This window comes from Pan troglodytes, chromosome 7 (genome assembly GCF_028858775.2).
Source record: "Pan troglodytes isolate AG18354 chromosome 7, NHGRI_mPanTro3-v2.0_pri, whole genome shotgun sequence".
Lineage (NCBI taxonomy): Eukaryota > Metazoa > Chordata > Mammalia > Primates > Hominidae > Pan > Pan troglodytes.
The window spans coordinates 76,228,382-76,249,290 of record NC_072405.2 but is presented as its reverse complement, the minus strand read 5'-3'; the positions used below and the strand labels follow the sequence as shown (position 1 = coordinate 76,249,290).

Genomic DNA, 20,909 nt, shown 5'->3' with positions numbered 1-20,909 from the left:
CCAACACACTAACCATATACCAATGATGACGTGACACTACCTGAGAAAGTACATTTCAAGGCCACCTCACATCAATCGTCCAAAAAAAAGGCCACCTTACATCAATTGTCAATCATTCCTCTGATACGGAATAATTCTATTTATTATCTCAGAGATATTCTTTTTTGCTGGTTTCTTCTGGGCATTCTACTACTCCAGTCTAGCCCCAACTCCAGAATTAGGAGGATACTGATCCCCAACAGGCATTTTTCCCCTCAACCCCTTAGAAGTCCCCCTCCTGAGTATATCTGTATTACTCGCATCAGGAGTGTCAATTACTTGGGCTCACCACAGCCTAATAGAAGGTAGTCGAAAGGAGATACTTCAAGCACTACCCATCACAGTTACCTTAGGTATTTACCCTTCTACAAGCCTCAGAATATTTCGAGGCCCCCTTTACTATCTCTGATGGAATCTACGGCTCCACATTCTTTATAGCCACAGGCTTTCAAGGACTTCACATTTCGCTCTAGCAAACATAATACCCATTATCCTCCTAGTATTTGCTGCCTGCGAAGCCACAGTGGCCCTTGCCATACCAGTTTCAATCTCCAGTACATATGGCCTAGATTACACACAAAATCTAAATTTACTTCAATGCTAAAAATTATTATTCCAACAATCATACTATTACCAATAACATGGTTCTCTAAAAATTCTATAATCTGAATCAACATGGTTACCCACAGCCTACTCATCAGCCTACTATTTTTTAACCAACTCAATGATAACTCATCCAACTTCTCATTAATTGTCTCTCCTGACCCACTGACATCACCCCTTCTAATCTTAACAACCTGACTGCTACCTCTTATAATTCTAGCAACAACATTACCTAATGAGTCACTTCCATGAAAAAAGCTCTATATTTCTATGCTGATCTCCCTACAGACTTATTTAATCATAACATTTACAGCCACAGAACTAATTATATTCTATATCCTCTTTGAAGCCATGCTAGTTCCTACCCTAATTATCATTACCCGCTGAGGTAATCAAACAGAACACCTTAACACAGGCTCATACTTCTTATTTTATACACTAGTAGGATCCCTACCTCTACTTGTAGCACTTGTTTATACTTAAAATACTTCAGGTTCACTAAACATAGTAGTAATAATACTTACTACCTAAGAGCTGTTAACCTCCTGATCCAACAATCTTCTATGACTGGCATGTATCATGGCTTTTGTAGTAAAAATACCTCTATATGGACTTCACCTGTGAGTCCCCAAAGCCCACGTAGAAGCCCCTATTGGCGGCTCGGTAGTACTTGCAGCAGAACTCCTAAAGCTAGGCAGTTACAGAATAATACGACTTACTCTCATCCTCAACCCCCTAACAGAACATATAGCCTACCCTTTCCTCACGCTATCCCTATGAGGAATAATCATGACAAGCTCTACTTGTCTACAACAAACCAATTTAAAATCACTTATTGCCTGCTCCTCCATAAGCCACATAGCACTTGTTATTATGGCTATTCTCATCCAGATCCCTTGGAGCTTTACAGGTGCGGTCACCCTATAATTGCTTATGGACTCACTTCATCCCTACTATTCTGCCTAGCAAACTCAAACTATGAGTGAGCCCATAGATGAACCATATTACTTACTGAGGCCTTCAAACACTACTCCCACTAACAGCCTCATGATGACTTCTAGCAAATCAGACTAACCTTGCCTTACCCCCTACCATTAATCTAGTAGAAGAACTCTTTGTGACTATGGCCTCACTCTCCTCATCAAATATCACTATTATGCTTATAGGACTTAATATACTAATTACAGCCCTTTACTCCCTGTGTATGCTAATCACAACGAAGCACACTTACATATCATATCAATATATCAAACCTTCCTTTACACGAGAAAAACACATTAATACTTATACATCTAGCACCTATCTTCCTACTATCCTTAGACCCTAAAATTATTTTGGGGTTTGCATGCTGTAGCTGCAGTTTAAGCAAAACATTAGATTGTGGATCTAACAATATAAGCCTTCAATTTCTTATCTACCGAGAATATATGCAGGAACTGCTAACTCATGCCCCCATGTCTAACAACATGGCTTTCTCAACTTTTAAAGGATGAGAGTCATCCGTTGGTCTTAAGAACCAAAAACACTGGTGCAACTCCAAATAAAAGTAACAAGCATGTATTCTTCCACTGCTACAACAGCCCTAGTCCCCTTAATCCTACCAATTACTGCTACCTTAACCAACACCTTCAAAAAAGGTTCATACCCAAATTATGTAAAAATATCTATTACATGTGCCTTCATCATTAGCCTCATCCCTGCAACAACGTTTATATGCACAGACCAAGAAGTCATTATCTCAAACTGACATTGAATGATGATCCAGACCCTCAAACTCTAAGCTTCAAACTAGACTACTTCTCTACAATATTTATCCCAGTAGCACTATTCGTTACCTGATCTATTATAGAATTCTCAATATGATACATAAACTCAGACACTAACATGAATGAGTTTTCCAAATGTTTACTTATTTTCCTTATCACAATATTCTGGTTACTGCCAACAACCTCTTTCAGCTCTTTATTGGATGAGAAGGCATAGGAATCATCCTTCTTGCTAATCGGCTGATGGTATGGCCGAGCAGATGCTAAAACAGCAGCCCTCCAAGCAGTCCTGTACAACCACATCGGAGATGTTGGCTTTATCTTAGCTATGGCATGGTTCCTCCCATCCTCTAACACATGAGAATTTCTACAAATGTTTATTCTAGATCCTACCCCCAACTCCCTTCCATTGATTAGCCTTCTCTTGGCAGCAGCAGGAAAGTCAGCTCAATTCAGCCTTCATCCCTGACTTGCATCACCACAGAAGATCCAACCCCATTCTCAGCCCTACTCCACTCCAGCACTATAGTCGGAGCAGGAGTTTTCCTGCTCATCTGCTTCTACCCTTTAACAGAAAATAATTTATCAATCCAAACCCTTACATTATGTCTGGGGGCTGTTACTACCTTATTTCCAGCAATCTGTGCTCTAACACAAAACAATATCAAAAAAAATCATAACATTCTCCGTCAAGTCAGCTAGGCCTTATAATAGTCACAATAGGCATTAATCAGCCACACCTAGCATTCCTTCACATCTGCACCCACGCCTTTTTTAAAGCTATATTATTTATGTGTTTAGGGTCCATCATCCACAGCCTCAGTGATGAACAAGACATCCAAAGAATAGGAGGGCTATTCAAGACTTTGCCCCTCACTTCCTCCTCCCTTATTATCGGCACACTTGCACTTACAAGTATACCTTTCCTTACAGGCTCCTGCTCTAAAGACCTCATCATTGAAACTGCAAACACATCATACACCAACCCCTGAGCACTTTTTTTGTTTGTTTTTTTCTTTTTGTTTTGAGACCGAGTCTGGCACTGTCTCCTGGGCTAGAATGCTGTGGTGCGATCTCAGCTCACTACAACCTCTGATTCTCTGGTTCAGGCGATTCTCCTGCCTCAGTCTCCCAAGTAGCTGGGATTACAGGCACATGCCACCATGCCCAGCAAGTTTTTTTGTATTTTTAGTAGAGATGGGGTTTCACCATGTTGGCCAGGATGGTCTCGATCTCCTGACCTCATGATCCTCCTGCCTCAGCCTCCCAAAATGCTGGGATTACAGGCATAAGCCACTGTGCTGGCCATGAGCCCTTTTTATTACCCTATTGCCACCTCCTTGACAGCTGTCTATAGTACCCGTATTATTTTCTTCGTGCACTAATAGGACAACTTCGCTTCATAACTCTAATTACTATTAACAAAAATAACCTCTTCCTAATAACTCAAGCGCCTAACAATCGGTAGCATCTTCGCCGGATTCCTCATCACCAGCAGTACCATTCCTGTTTCATCCCCACAAACAACCATGCCACTCCACCTGAAATTCACAGCCCTTGGTGTGACCATCTTAGGTTTCTCACTAGCAATGGAACTTAATTTTATAACTAATAATCTTAAACTAAAACACCCCCTACAGACTTTCAACTTCTCCAACATACTAGGATTTTATTCAGCCACAATTCACCATACAATCCCCCACTTAGGCCTATTCACAAGCCAAAATCCAGCCTCACTTCTACTAGACCCAAGTTGACTAGAAAAATCTATACCGAAGACCATCACACAAACCCAAATTTCACCCTCCATTATGGTATCTACTCAGGCCTAATTAAACTCTACTTTGTCTCCTTTTTTATTCCATCCCTTCTAGCCCTACTCCTAATTATCTGTTACTCTAAGTAATTTCAATCACAACATAAATACTAACAAATAATGATCAACCAGCAACTACCACTAACCAACACCCATAGTTGCACAAGGCAGCTGCATCCACAGAATCTTCACGCAACTACCCAGCCCCCTCACCCTCAAAAATCATCCAACTCTTTACACTATTGAAATCAATCGTGATCCCCACTTCATCGTGCTAAACTATTCACCAAACCAGCATCAACTCCATTAAAAATCCTAATAATAAAGCCACTCAGATATCAATACTTGATCCTCATGTTTCAGGGTACTTCTCAGTAGCCATCACTGTAGTATAACCAAAAACAACCATCATGCCACCCAAATAAATAAAGACTGTCAACCCCACAAAACCCCACCAAAATTCAACACAATACCACAACCTACAGCACCACTGATAATTAGCCCTAGCTAATAATAATCTTAGCCATAAATGAGAGAAGGTTTTGAAGAGAAACCTGCAAACCCTATAACCAAAAGGACACTTAATAAAAATGCAGTATATGCCATTATTCCCACATGAACTATAACCATGGCTAATGACATGAAAAATCTTCATTGTATTTCAACTATAAGAATGCTAATGACCAATCCCCGCAAAACACACCTGCTAATAAAAATTATTAGTCACTCATTCATCGATCTTCCCACACCATCTAAAATTTCTACATGATGAAACTTCAGCTCACTTCTTGGTGCCTGCCTAACCCTCCAGATCATTACAGGGTTATTCATAGCCATGCATTACACATCAGACACCTCAACTGCCTTCTCTTCAGTCACTCACATCTGCCGAGATATAAACTACGGCTGAATAGTCTGCTATTTTCATGCTAACGGCCCTTCAATATTTTTCATCTGCCTCTTCTTACACGTTGGCCGGGACTTATAGTATGGATTATTTGCATTTCTAGAAACCTGAAACATCGGCATTATCCTCCTACTCACAACTATGGTGACAGCATTCATAGGCTATGTGCTCCCATGAGGCCACATATCATTCTGAGGTGCAACAATAATTACAAATCTATCAGCCATCCCATATGTTGGAACTGACCTTGTGCGATGAATCTGAGGTGGGCTCTCAGTAGACAAAGCCACCCTTACATGATTTTACGCCTTCCATTTCATCTTACCCTTCATCATTACAGCTCTAGCAGCTGTTCACCTTTTATTTCTACATGAAACAGGATCTAATTATCCTTCAGGGGTTTCATCAGACCCTGACAAAATAACTTTCCACCCCACTACACAACCAAAGATGTTTTAGGTTTAATTTTTCTCCTGCTCCTTCTAATAACTCTAGTACTATTTTTGCTTGACCTCCTGAACAACCCAGATAACTACACTTTAGCCAACCCCCTCAACACCTCACCCCACATTAAACCAGACTGGTACTTTTTGTTTGCTTATGCAATCTTACGATCCTTCCCTAATAAACTAGGAGACATACTGGCCCTTATGTTCTCCATTCTCATTCTGGCAGTTATTCCTGTACTTCACATGTCCAAACAACAAAGCATAATATTTTGACCATTGAGTAAAGGCCTATTCTGAATCTTAGTGGCTGACCTATTTACACTCACATGAGTTGGGGGACAGCCAGTCCAATACCCTTTTATCACCACCGAGCAGACAGCATCTATTGTGTACTTCTCTATCATCCTTACCCTTATGCCACTCTCTGGCCTAATTGAAAATAAACTGCTTAAATGAAGATGCTCTTGTAGTATAATTCAATACTCTGGTCTTGTAAACCAGAAATGGAGGATCCTTCCCCAGGACAACTCAGGGAAAAAATATCCTGCTTCACCGTTAACACCCAAAGCTGAAATTCTAATTAAACGATTCCCTGAATTCTTTCTCAGCATATACTTTGACTACCATGTCAGTATTAATCAACTAGCACTATTGTAATAGTGCCTTTATGTACTTTGTACATTACGGCTAGTCCCCATGAATGAGTAATATATAGTATATAAATGCTTAACAGTACATAGTACATTCATGTTTAACAATACATTCAAAATCCAGTCCACATGCATATAAGCATGTACTAATAATCCCTTAATCAACTGTCACACATCCACTGTCATTAACCGTACATTACCTCACATGGATATTGATCAGTACTGTAAATCTTACATTACTTAATATTACTTAATATTACATAGTACATATACTCATTCATTGGACACAGCACATTTCAGTCAAGACATCGCTCGTCAACATGGATATCCTCTACCAATTTTTGGTCTCTTAATCTACCAACCTCCAAGAAATCATCATCCCACTCGGGAGTGCTACTCCCCTCGCTCTGGGCCCATAACACTTGGGGGTGACTATACTGAAACTATACCTGGCATCTGGTTCTTACTTCAGGGCCATAAAACTAAGACCACCAACACATTCCCCTTAAATAAGACATCTTGATGAACTAATGACTACCACCCTATTAACCAATCATGGGAGCACTGTCATGCATTTGGTATTTTTTAACTTTGGGGGTGCTGTGACTCAGCATGGTCAGAGCCTGATTCCTGCTAAATCCATTGCAGCTGAACTTACCTTGAATATTCCAGGCTGGCATGGTAACCACAAGGTGCTAATTAATTCATGCTTGAAGGACATAACAGTCAATAGATGCTCACACATGCATGTACGTACACTCACTCAATTTCAAGAACTATTTCCAATTAAATCTGCAAGCCCCCATCTCTGACTTTATTATCAACTTAGGTAAACATACTCTTGCCAAACCCCAAAAACAAGAGACTAAAATGCAACCCAGTTTTGATTATTTTTTTCTTACTTTAAAGACATTGAGGCTTCTAAACTAGGAAAACTGGACCCTGAATAATAGTCTGGAAGCATCTCAACAATTCTTTTCATGAGGTTACTGAAAGGCAAAGCTAATGGCAATCAAAGGGTCAGAACTTTCTTCTCACCTAAATGATGCTATCTCAACTTGTGTTGGTAGAAGGATTAGGGAAACCACCCTCTCGTACCACTTCCTCCTAAGCATGCTATGAGAAGCACCCCCACAGCTTAACAGCTGCCAGTAGGCTCTAAACTGCTCAGAATCAGTATCACTTGCATTGGAGAAGGGGGAGGGTAGGTGGCCATATGGTGGGAGGGGATCTCTGTTTTTACACCAAAAGAGAGTTTTTCTCCCCTTTGTATTCCCTTCTTTCCTGTCCTCAACCTCTGTTGTTAGTGCTCTGGGTAAGTGGAGGAAGGTGGACAATAAACAACCTTCTGAAAGACACTCTCTGCCTTTGGTCCCAAATTCCTTTCAGGCAAAAGTTTCTGTTGCAATGATCGTTTATTTAGGTTTCTTCTAAATAAAAAAAAAGAGGGTTAACAAACTTTCTGTAAAGATACAGAGAGTAAATATTTTCGGTTTGAAATATTTACCATATGAAATAAACCATATGGTCTCTGTGTTAACCACTCAACTCTGATGTTGTAGCCCCAAAGCAGCCATAGCCAATGTGGAAACGAATGAGCATAACTATGTTCATATAAACCTTTATGGGTGTTGAAATCATCTTCTTTTACTTTTCTTTCTTAACTATTTAAAACTGCAGAAACCATTCTTAGCTTGAGGCCGTAGAAAAACAGGCAGCAGGCCAGATATGGCAGGTCAGTTTGCTGACCCCAACTTAAAAGTCTTTCTACCCTAGAATGTTTAAAACTTGGTGAAGGTAGTTTGACCCATATTATTTGTATTTGGGGGATTAAGTTTAAGTGTAGGTTTTATAATCACTGGAACAATCTATGTGTTTGGTATTTATTATGCTTATAATGTTTAAGAGAATTTGACATGATAATCTGATGGATTAGTTGGGGGATTTCACTTTAAAATATGTGATTATAAACTTAGGTTTTTTTCTTTTTTTTGGTGGGGACAGAGTCCCACTCTGTCACCCAGGCTGGAGTGCAGTGGCACAATCTCGGCTCACTGCAACCTCCAACTCCTGGGTTCAAGTGATTCTCTTGCCTCAGCCTCCCGAGCAGCTGGGATTACAGGCACCCACCACCAAACCTGGCTAATTTTTTTGTATTTTTAGTAGAGATGGGGTTTGGCCATGTTGGCCAGGCTGGTGTTGAACTCCTGACCTCAGGTGATCCGCCTACTTCGACCTCCTAAACTGCTGGGATTACAGGCGTGAGCCACCATGCCCAGCCTAAACATATGATTTTTAAGTTGAAAGTTGGAATGCTTAAAAGAACTATTGGGTTTCTATATTTATACATTTAATTTACATTGTTTAAATATATTAAAGGTTTTATTGTTTGGGTGGTAGGCTTGTCTGGTCAGGCATTTGAAGTAAAATTCGTTGAATAAATTTACAAATGTAGTATAAAATGCTTAAGGGAATTTGATAAACTACAGGCTGATTATTTAAGGATGTTTATCCTGTGTTACTTAAATTAATCAAACAGTAATCAAAGAGCAAGGAAAGGTAAAATTCTTATTTTAGATATAGATTTATAAATGGAATTAATAAGATTTATATGCTGAACTTAAGTTAATGAAAATGATGTTTTTAATTATGTAACATGTTTTTTTCATTATGTAAATGATGTTTTTACTTATTCCTAAATTGATGTTTCTTGAAAATGCAAGTAACTGGAACCAATCCTTTCTGTGCAAAAGCTTCTTGAACTTCAAAACTCATTATAGTAACAGGGACCCATAAGGAGCACAGTGGCAGGAAGAGGACAGCAGATGCAGACAGGGTGGCCAGTCCATCTTGGTAATCAAGGTGCTGCCCACTTGGCTGCCAGGGATCTCGTGCCAAATTGGGTTGTGCCCATGGTGCTGCACTGGTACCGTGTCCCTATAAGATACACTATTAATTCAAACCAATAGCCAAGACAAGCCAAATCACCAACAGCCAATCAAAAGTCATGGGTTGGGAAGGTGATTGTGTTACATTTGAGCACTTTGAGGGAGGAGATCCGCATCATTCATTTTAGATCTTCAGCATGGTGCCTACCAAACAGCTGATATACAGCTGATATACTGCATTATTTGTAATTTGAGAAATATCTTCTGCATAGAAATGCAGAACAGAAAAGTGGTGTCCTTCTAAACCCGCCATCAGCTTAATCCCAAATCTTTTCTCTGCATATTTTAGAACAAAGGTCAGTAAACAACAGTCCAGGGCAAAATCTGACATGCCACCTGTTTTTGTACAGCCTTCAAACTAAAAAAATTTTTATATTTTTTAATAATTAAAAACATCAAAATAAAAATATTTTGTGACACATGAAAATGTTATGCAATTCAAATTTTAGCCTCCATAAATATTTGAAATATTTACTATGTTTGGTTCTTTATAGACAATGTTTGCTAAATCCTGCTCTAAGGGAACAATTTTATCATCTCAGGTGAGTTGATGTACTGGGTAGACGATTCGTAGACTGCAACATATTTCTTATCCCACATGACTCGAAATTACTTATCAGCAAGAGGCCTGAGGTCAGGATACAGCCCCTGGGCTGCAAACATTCAGGGTGGTTCTGCCTGACACACAGGTACTCTTCATTCATATTATTTAAATGACATTTATTTCTCCTGGGAGTGAGTTACTCTCTTATGGAATTATTTTTACTGCTTAATTTAGGCAGCAGTTTACAGTTAACTCGTGCTTTCCTTTTGCTTTCAAGAAATGTTAATATCACATGTGATACAAAAGACAATTATTACCTTTTTGGATCCTGAATATTTCTTACACCTGTCACTACTAAAAATACAAAAAATTAGCCATCTTTCTTACGCTTCGAAGAGCGTAAGAAAGATGCCTATTCTTCAATCAGTATATGGGAGTAGTGAATCTTCCCTATTAGGAACCTCCAGATTACATGCTAGGCAAGCTTTTCAAGCCCAGATGGGGAGATGAATTTACTACAAAGCTAATGAAGCTTAAGCTTTAGGACCCCTCCCTGGACAGGCCCTTCCCATGTGTTCACATGCTCACATATAAAAGTAAAATGTTTTATCTGTTTAGACTGATGTCTCATTCCACTTAGAGTTACCATCTGTCACTCATACCCTCATGTCTTTGAAATGGTCATGGTACTGAGGGGATTCAGCTAAAGTGGAATTTGGGATATAATTAGTTTGGGTTAAATGGGATTCCGTTTAAATGACTCAGGCTGGGCTGGGTGACTCACGCCTATAATCCTAGCACTTTGGGAGGCCGAGGCAGGAGGATCACTTGAGGCCAGGAGTTCGAGGTCAGCCTGGCCAACATGGTGAAACCCAGTCTCTACTAAAATTAGCCAGGTGTGGTAGCAGGCGCCTGTAATTCCAGCTACTGGGGAGGCTAAGATAGGAGAATCGCTTGAACCCCAGAGGCGGAAGGTTGCAGTGAGCTGAGATCGTGCCACCGCATTCCAGCCTGGGTAACAGAGCAAGACTGTCTCAAAAAAAAAAAAAAAAGTTTCTAAGACTTGAAGTCCCTTGGTCTATAGTTATACTACCTGTTCCTTCCACCCACCGTGCCAACACACAACACAGCAGCTTTATGTTGGGGGAAACATTGTAAAGGGATAAGAATGCATCCTATAGCACTCAGTACCATAAGCAGAGTTAAAGAAGCAAGGTTTGAAATTTATGAAGTCAGAAGCCACTCTGTAGAATGTTCTTCATATCATCAGATATGTATAATTGTAAGAAAAAGATTTGTTTCTCATCACCATCTTGTCAAAATGAACATTCCCTGCTGTCAGAAATATGCTTGATAGTGGAGCACATATGATTCCAAATGCACCATATATTTTATAGAAATTATGTCAAATTAGATTTCTACATTTTTAGAGCATACACCTATAGCACTTCTACAAGCAGTGGGATTTATGTCTATGTGAGTGGTCATATGTTTTACACATCCCAATGTATCAAATCAAATCTTAGTGTGCAGCTAGCACATCTTGACCTGATTAAGTCTGGTGGTTCCAGATAAAATGTTTTTTTAATTATATACATATAGACGAATTATAGTTGTATATATTTATGCAGTATAAAGTTATGCTAGGATTTTTTTAATACAATGGAATGGTTAAGTGAAGCTAATAAACTTATCCATCACCTCAAATATTTGAAATGTTTGTGATGAGAACATTTGACATTTATTGTCTTAAGTAATGTTAAAATGTACAGTACTCAATTACTAGCTGTATTTACCATGCTGTGCAGTAGATCTCAAAAAAATCCAACTTATTCCTACTATGCAACTGAGGCTTTGATTATCATCTCCCCATTCCCCCAAACTTCAGCCTCTGGTAACCACCATTCTACTCTCAGTTCCCATGAATTCAATTGTTTTCAATACCAAAATCAAGTGAGAACATGTATTATTTGTCTTGTGTTATTTGTTTTTCTGTGTTTGGTTTATTTCACTTCACATGATTTTTTCCAATTCCATCCATGTTGACAAAATTTCTTCCTTTTTTTTTTTTTTTTTTTTTGGAGACAGAGTCTCACTCTGTTGCCCAGGCTGGAGTAGCTCACTGCAACCTCCACCTCTGGGATTCAAGCAATTCTCCTGCCTCAGCCTCCCAGGTAGCTGGGATTACAGGCACCTGCCAGCATGCCTGGCTAATTTTTTGTATTTTTAGTAGTGACAGGGTTTCACCATGTTGGCCAGGCTGGTCTCGAACTCCTGGCCTCAGGTGATCCTCTCGCCTTGGCCTCCCAAACTGCTGGGATTACAGGCATGAGCCACTGCACCCAGCCCAGAATTTCTTCCTTTTTTAAAGCTGAGTAGGTTAGTATTCCATTGTGTATATATACATTTTCTTTATACATTCATCAGTGATGGACACTTAGGTTGATTCTGTATCTTGACTATTGTGAATAGGGCTGCAATGAACATAGGAGTGTAGACATGTCTTTGACATACTGACTTTAAATATTTCAGAGAAACACCCATATGTGGCATCGCTGGATCATATGGTAAATCTGTTTTCAGATTTTAAAGGAAGCACCATACAGTTTTCCATAATGGCTGTACTAATTTACATTCCCACCAACGGTGTACAAGAATTCCCTTTTCTCCACACCCTAGCCAACACTTGTTATCTTTCCTCTTTTTGGTAATAGCCATCCTATCAGGTATGAGGTGATATCTCATTGTGGATTTAATTTGCATTTCCCTAATGATTAATAATGTCAAACATTTTTTTCATGTATTTGTTAGCCATTCATATGTCTTCTTTTCAGAAGTGTCTATTCAGATTCTTTGCCCATTTTTAAATTGGATTATTTGTTTTCTTTCTATATAGTTGAGGTCCTTACATATTTTAAATATTAATCCCTTATTAGATGTATGGCTTGCAAATATTTTCTCCCAATCTGTAGTCTGTGTCCTCCCTCTCTTAATTGTTTTCTTTGTTGTACAGAAGTTTTTATTTTTATGTAATTCCAGTTGTCTATTTTTGCTTTCATTGCCCATGCCTTTGGAACCAAACCCAAAAAAAAAAAAATCGTAGCCTGGAGAAATGTCATGTAGTTTTTTCCCCTATGTTTTTTTCCAGTGGTTTTCAGGTTTTATGTTTAAATCTATAATCCATTTTTAGTTAAATTTTTGTATATGGGGTGAGATAAGGGTCCAAATTTATTCTTTTGCATATGGATATCCAGTTTTCCTATCACCACTTATTGAACAGACTGTCCTTTTCCCATTGTATATTCTTGGCACCTTTGTCAAGTTAATTGACCATAGATGAACAGATTCATTTCTATGATTTCTGTTCTGTTCCATTGGTCAATGTGTCTATTTTATGCTAGTACCATGCTCTTTTAATTACTATCACTTTGTAGTATAGTTTGAAATCAACTACAGTTGGTGTGATACCTCTAGCTTTGTTCTTTTTGTTCATCATTGCCTTGGTTATTTGGTTTTTTGTGGTTCAATTTGCTTTTTTTTTTTTTGAGACAGAGTCTCCACTCTGTTGCCCAGGCTGGAGTGCAGTGGCATGATCTCAGCTCACTGCAACCTCCACCTCCTGGGTTCAAGCAATTCTCCTGCCTCAGCCTCTAGAGTAGCTGGGATTACTCTCATGTGCCACCATGCCCAGCTAATTTTTGTATTTTTAGTGGAGATGGGGTTTTACCATATTGCCCAGGCTGATTTTGAACTCCTGACATCAAGTGATCTGCCTGCCTTGGCCTCCCAAAATGCTGAGATCACAGTCATGAACCACCACACCCTGCCAAATTTGCTTTTTCTACAGCTACGAAAAGTGACATTGAGATTTTCACATGAATTGCATTAAATCTGTAGATCACTTTGGGTAGTATAGATCTTTTAACAGTATTAATTCTTCCAGAACATGAACACACAGAATATGTTTTAATTTATTTGTGTCTTCTTCAGTTTCTTTCCTTGATTTTTTTTTTTTTTTTTTTTTTTTTTTTTTTTTTTTTTTTTTTTGAGACGGAGTCTTGCTCTGTCACCCAGGCTGGAGTGCAGTGGCGTGATCTCGGCTCACTGCAAGCTCTGCCTCCTGGGTTCATGCCATTCTCCTGCCTCAGCCTCCCGAGTAGCTGGGACTACAGGTGCCCACCACCATGCCTGGCTAATTTTTTGTATTTTTAGTAGAGACAGGGTTTCACCGTGTTAGCCAGGATGGTCTCAATCTCCTGACCTCGTGATCCACCCTCCTCGGCCTCCCAAAGTGCTGGGATTACAGGGGTGAACCACCGTGCCCGGCCTCTTTCCTTGATATTTTATAGTTTTTTGTGTACAGTTCTTTCACTTTCTTTGTTAAATTTATTTCTAAGTGTTTCATTTTTTGTAACTATTGTAAATGGGATTGTTCTTTTGATTTCTTTTTCAGAAAGTTTGTTGTGAATGTAGAGAAATGCCACTGATCTTTGTGTGTTAATTTTATATTCTGCAACTTTACTGAATTTGTATATCAGTTCTAACAGATTTTTGGTGGAATCTATAGGATTTTCTATGTATAAGATCATGTTGTCAGCCAACAGTGACAATTTAACTTCTTCTTTCCTGTTTGGATGCTTTTTATTTCTTTCTCTTGACCAACTGCTCTGGCAAGGACTTTCAATACTAAATTAAATAGAGGTGGCATGAATGAACATCCTTGCCTTGTTCAGGATCTTAGAGGAAAGGTTTCTAATTTTTCACCATTGTGTATAATGTTAGCTGTGGGCTTGTTATATATGGCTTTTATTGTGTTGATATACATTTTATCTATACCTAATTTGTTGAGTGGTTTTATCATGAAAAGATGTTGAATTTTGTCAAATGCATTTTTTGCATTTAATGAAATAATCATGCTTTTTCCTTGATTATGTTAATATGGTGTCTCTCATTTATTGATCTGTGAATGTTGAACCATCCTTGCATCCCAGGAATAAATCCCACTTGATGGTGATTGATCCTTCTAATGCACTGTTGAGTTTGCTAGCATTTTGTTGAGGATTTCTGCGTCTATATTCGTCAAAGATATTGGTCTGTAGTTTTCTTATTTTGTCCGGCCTTGGTGTCAGGTTATTGCTGCCCTTGCAAAAAGAATTTGGAAGTATTCTCTTCTCTTCAGTTTTTTTGGAAGTCTGTAGAGAATTAGTATTAGTTTTTATTTAAACGTTTGGTAGAATTCAGTCATGAAGACTTCAGGTTCTTGATTTTTCTTTAATGGGTGTCTTAGTCCATTTTGTGTCGCTATAAAAGAATACCTGAGACTGGGTAATTTATATACAAAAGAGGTTATTTAGCTCACAGTTCTGCAGGCTGAGAAGTTTAAGGTCATGCATGGCCCTGACCTCTAGAGAGGGCTTTCATGCTGCATCACAACATGGCAGAGAAGATCAAAGGAAAAGCAGACATGGGCACAGAGCCAGGAACTTGAGGGGCATTCTGGCTTTATAATAGCCTCCTCTCATAGGAACTAATCCATTCTTGTGGGAATTAGCCCAGTCTTTCAAAAGCAAGAACTTACTACTAGGAGAACGGCACCAAGCCATTCATGAGGAATCTGCCTCCATAACCCCAGCACCTGCCATTGAGCCCACCTCCCAACACCACCACATTAGGGATCAAATTGCAGCATGAGTTTTGGTGAGAATAAACAAACCATATTCCAACTATAACAATGGGAGACTTTTTATTGCTGATTCAGTCTCCTCACTCCATTATCAGTCTGTTCAGATTTTCTATTTCTTGTGATTCAGTCTTAGCAGGTTGTATATGTTTAGGAATTTATCTATTTCCTCTAAGTTTCTCCATTGCTTGTCCTATAATTTTTCATGATAGACTCTTATTTTTCTTTGTATTTCTGCGGTGTCAGTTGTAATGTTTCCACTTTCGTTTCTGATTTTATCTTAGTCTTTTTTCTTTTTTCTTGGTTAGTTTAGCTAAAGGTTTGTCAATTTTGTTTATCTTTTTAAAAACCCAACTCTTAGTTTAATCAATCTTCCATATTGTTTTTCTAGTCTCTATTTATTTGTCCTGGTCTTTACTCTTTACTTCTGCTAGCATTGGGCTTAGTTTGTTCTTCTTTTTTGTATTTCCTTTAGATGTGATATTAGATTGTTTATTTGCAAACATTCTTCTCTTTTGATGTAGGCATTATTGCTACAAACTTTCCTCTTACAACTGCTTTTGCTGCATTACACAAGTTTTGGTATGCTATGTTTCCATTTTCATTGGTCTCAAGATATTTTTTAATTTCCTAATTTCTATATTGACCTTCATTGCTAAGTAGTATGTTTTTTGACATTTATTTGTGAATTTTCTGAAATTTCTCCTGTTGTTAGTTTTTAGTTTCATACCATTATGGTTGAAAAAATATTTGATATGATTTCAATCTTCTTAAATTTGCCAAGATTTGTCCTGTGGCCTAACAAATGATCTACCCTAGAGAATGTACTCTGTGTTCTTAAAATGAATGTGTATTCTGTTGCTGTTGGCTGGAATGTTCTGCATATGTCTGTTAGTTCCATATGATCTAAAGAGTTCTTCAAGTCCAATGGTTCCTCAATAACTTTCTGTCTACATGATCTGTTCTATATTGAAAGCACTGTATTGAAGTCCCCTGCTGCTATTGAATGGCAATCTCTCTCTCCCTTCAGATCCGTTAATATTTGCTTTATATATTTAGGTGCTCCACTGTGGAGTGCACATGTGTTTATAATTTTTATGTCCTCTTGATGAAGTGACCTCTTTTTCATTATAGAATGTCATTCTTTCTCTCTTTGTATAATTTTCTGCTTAAAATCTATTTTGTCTGATACAAGCAAGTATCGCTACCTCTGCTCTCTTTTGGTTTCCTTTTTTGTGAAATATCTTTTTTCATCCCTTCTCTTTCAGTCTATCTGTGTCCTTAAAAATGAAGTGAATCTCTTGTAGATAGCATATAGTTGTCTCTTGTTTCTTTATCCATTCATTCACTCTATGTCTTTGAATTGGGGAATTTAATACATGTACATTCAAGGTAATTAATGCTAGGTAAGAACCTACAAATACCATTTTGTTCATTGTTTTCTGGTTGTTTTATAGATATTTTGTTTCTTTCTTCCTCTCTTGATGTCTTCCTTTGTGATTTGATGGTTTTCTGTAGTGGTATGTTCTGAATCTTTTTAAATTTTGTTTTCTCCATCTCTTATTTACTTTTGCTTTTTGGTTATCATGAAGTTTACACAGAATATCTTATAACAGTCTATTTCAAGCTGATAACAGCTTAACTTTTATTGCGTACAACTCTAAACTTTTACTCCCCTCCCATATTTTATGTTTTTGATGTCTGAATTTACATCATTTTGTGATATGTATCCCTTGATAATTTATTTTAGCTCTAGTTGTTATTAACAATTTTGCCCTTTAACCCTCATAGTCGGAATATAATTATATATCACTATTACCGTACTAGAGTATTCTGATTATTGCTCTGTATTACCTACACCATTAGGTTTTGTGCTTTCATATGTTCAGCGTTATTATTTAGCAATCTTTTGTTTCAGTTTAAAGAACTCCCTTTAGCAATTCCTGTAAAGATAAGTCTAGTGGTGATAAACTTCCTTAGCTTTTATTTGTCTGGGGAAGTTTTATTTCTTCCTCACTTCTGAAAGACAGCTTTTCTGGATAAAATATTCCTTTTTATCTAACAAGAAACCATAACTTTATTAATGATAGAAAAGAGTACAAATTTCAACTCAAGCTGCAGTTACTCTTTTGAAACACCGAAAAAAAAAGTTCTTGTTTTCAGATGGTTAAATTGCTAATTCCGTACTCACGTTAACAATATCATTACTGTTGTTCTTCAGGGCTTGAACTGCCTTTGTTCTTGATACATTTGCTTGCAACATGACCAATTCTGTGTCCTTAATTTTCACACGTTTCATCAAGTTCCTCACGTGTTTCATCAACTTCCTCTTTACTCTCCTCTTGTACAGTTGGAAGAGGCTACATGTTTCCTTGAATGTTTGAGAGAGCTTCACCTTGAAATTTGAATTTCTCAGTAGCCGCTAGCTGTGCTTGCTGAGATAAACCTCAATCGCAGCTTCCCTTAAAAACCATGTCGGTATTTGAAGCTGGGATCTTACAGACATCTGGTTTTGTGATGACAGAGTATTCTTAGATTTCCAAATAGTGTCTCTAGTAACCCCTGTAACCTGCTTAAAACCCAGTTTGGATATAACCTTCTGTGCCTTCTTTTCACTCCAATTCTGTTTTGCATTATTGACTGGTTCTTCATCAATTTCAGCTGCTGCTGACAACTGGGCTTGTTATGTGGTCGTTGCCTGTGTGGAATTTTGTTCCTCAAGCTCTGGTACTGATTCATCACTGTTAGATTCTGTTACAGACCCTGTCTTAGCCTGTGGCTCTGGCTACTTATGCTCCATAGCAGAGACAGTTTCTGTGTCTTTACTGGGCATTTTGTGGGGGGGAACATGGAACCAAGATGGTGGCAGAAAGTAATGAATAAAGTATTCCTCATTGGCAGTCTTCTTTTTCTTCAACACTTTGAATATGTTATCCTACTGTCTCCTGGCCTGCAAGACTTCTGCTGAGAATTCCATCTACAGTCATATTAAGACTTCATTGTATATGATATATTTCTTATCTCTTTCTGCTCTCAGAACTCTGTCTTTAATTTTTGACAGTTTGATTATTGTATATCTCGGTGAACTCCTCTTTGAGTTGAATTTAATTGGGACTTCTGTGCTTCCTGTACCTGGATGTTACCTTCTTTCCTCAGATTAGGAAAGTTTTCATTCATTATTTTTAAAAAAACACTCTTCCTGCCAGGCACAGTGGCTCACACCTGTAATCCCAGCACTTTGGGAGGCCAAGGCGGGTGGATCACCTGAGGTCAGGAGCTTGAGACCAGCCTGGCCAACATGGTGAAACCCCTTCTCTACTAAAAATACAAAAATTAGCTGGGCATGGTGGTGGGTGCCTGTAATCCCAGCCACTAGGGAGGCCGAGGCAGTAGAATCACCTGAACCCGGGAGGCGGAGGTTGCAGTGAGCCGAGATCGTGCCACTGCACACCAACCTGGGCAACAAGAGCAAAACTCTGCCTCTAAATAAATAAATAATAAAAAAAACTCTTCCTGGCCCTTTTTCTCTTTCTTCTGTTTCTTGAATGCCTATTATGCATAGGTTAGGTCTCTTGATGGTGTCACGTAATTCCCATGGGCTTTCTTCATCTTTTTCATTCTTGTTTCTTTTTGCTTCCCTGATTAAGTAGTTTAAAATGTTCTGCCTCTGAGTTCACTGATTCTTCAGCTTGATTGAGCCAGCTGTTGAAGCTTCCTATTACATTTTTCAGTTCAGTCATTGTAATCTTCATCTCTAGAATTTCTATTTGTTTCTTTGTGTATTGTCTCTATTTATTTGTCAAATTTCTGGTGTTGTTTGTGTATTTTCTGAATTTCATTTAATTTTTTATCTATATATTCTTGAAGTTTACTGAACTTTTAAAAGTAGATTATTCTCCATTTTTTCTGTCATTTCATAGATCTACCTTTCTCTAGGGTCCATTGCTGGAGCTTTCTCATTGTTTTTTTCTTTGTTTGTTTGTTTTGGAGGTATCATGATTTCCTAAATCTTTGTAATCCTTATGTCTTTGCATTGGTGTTTATGGCTTTGTAGAGAAAGCCAACTTTCCTGGCTTTTACAGGAGTTCTTTGGCAGGGATAGACCTTCACTAGTTAGTCTAGCCTATGATTGTGGATGGGCCAGCTCGTACTGACCCCGGGCAGACAGAGTTTGCTTTCAGGTTATCTAGAAGCCTGAGCTGCTCCCTTTGCCCTGAATTCAGGTGAGGCAGCTGGCTAGGCTCTTCTATCCAGCAGGATAGGTACATTCACAAAAATCTGTGTGCAGATCTCTGTGGGCCTCACCTCCTTGCTTTGTTTCTGCCTGACCCCAGGTGTTCTAACTGCACTGTTTCCCCTATGTTCCTCAGTCCCCGTGAGGTGAGGACAGAGTGGGCTTCCTGAGAAGCATCTCAGAATGCTAGGGAAGCTGGCTGTCCACTTCCCTGGTTCTCTTTTCTCACTGTAGAAACTATGAGCCCTGGGGAGTACCCTGTGTGGCACTGTGCCAACTTATGGAAGGCAGAGGGGTGACATAGTCAAAGTGAGACTGATTATCCTGCCCTTTCAATGTAGATTTTTATTCAATTCCATGGAACACACAAGTGGTTCAGGTTTATTCCCATGTTTTGGGGTTTTCACCAAGGTGTTTGTTTTTGTCTATGAATAGTTCTAGTTGATTTTCCTGTGGAGGGGAATGAAACCCAAGACTTCCTTTTCCACCATCTTGCTGACCTCCAGACAAAAAGCATTACAAAACTGCCACTGACCCAGTTAAATGTCCTGAAGAAAGCAATGTTTTGGTGGCAAAACTCCTATGTTTATTCATTGGTAAGTCAATGATTGCCATATAAGAGTAGTTTGATTACACCATTATGTAGCTCAATACAAAGCAGCAATTTTTAAATGCATTTGATTGCTTTTGTGCCTGTGTTAAATTTCTATTCTTTTTTAAGAGGACATCTCAAAACTGCATGAACTTCAGGTCTCACAAGACCTAAATCTGCCCTGGCCAGGCCCATGTATCTGATATCCCATAAGAGAGAGGAGTTGCACAGGTTTGTCTATTCTCTTGACCCTATTGTCTGAATAATCATACACATTTAAGAAGAAAGAGGTGAGTAAGGTAGAGGCTCTCCTCTACCATTACTGTAAGTCTACTACTCTCTACATGCCTGCTCCTCTTTCAGTCTGTCCAAGTGCCAACTGATAAATTTTTTCCATTCTTATAGTCCAGATTGCTAGTGCAGGGTGTTCAACTTGCCTTTTCATGCCAGGTCACAGTTTATGTTACATACTGTGGCCTAAAGAGTGGCCACCTTTCACTCCAAACAATGGCTATTCTTATATAAAGAACAGCCTTCTACTTTCCCACCATTCCTGGGCATATCATTTGATTATCTGCAGTACATGAATATTAAGCATCCTGAAGAGGTTAGAGTTCATGCACTGGAACCAATCTACACATTCCCTGTGCTTCTCCAGCAGCTCCTGCTCTCTGGGCATAG

At 38.7% G+C, this 20,909-nt stretch overlaps 1 protein-coding gene, 1 long non-coding RNA gene and 1 pseudogene across 2 annotated transcripts in view; 1 reads left to right on the top strand and 2 right to left on the bottom strand.

Moving 5' to 3' along the window:
- CPA6 (carboxypeptidase A6) overlaps positions 1-20,909 on the top strand; it is a 329,468-nt gene that overhangs the window by 158,276 nt on the left and 150,283 nt on the right. The window lies entirely within an intron of this gene.
- The window catches only part of LOC134810677 (uncharacterized), a 58,637-nt gene that overhangs the window by 26,829 nt on the left and 10,899 nt on the right, over positions 1-20,909 (bottom strand). The gene's annotated exons all lie outside the window — the stretch shown is intronic.
- Positions 17,570-18,235, bottom strand: LOC107976193 (nascent polypeptide-associated complex subunit alpha-like; annotated as a pseudogene).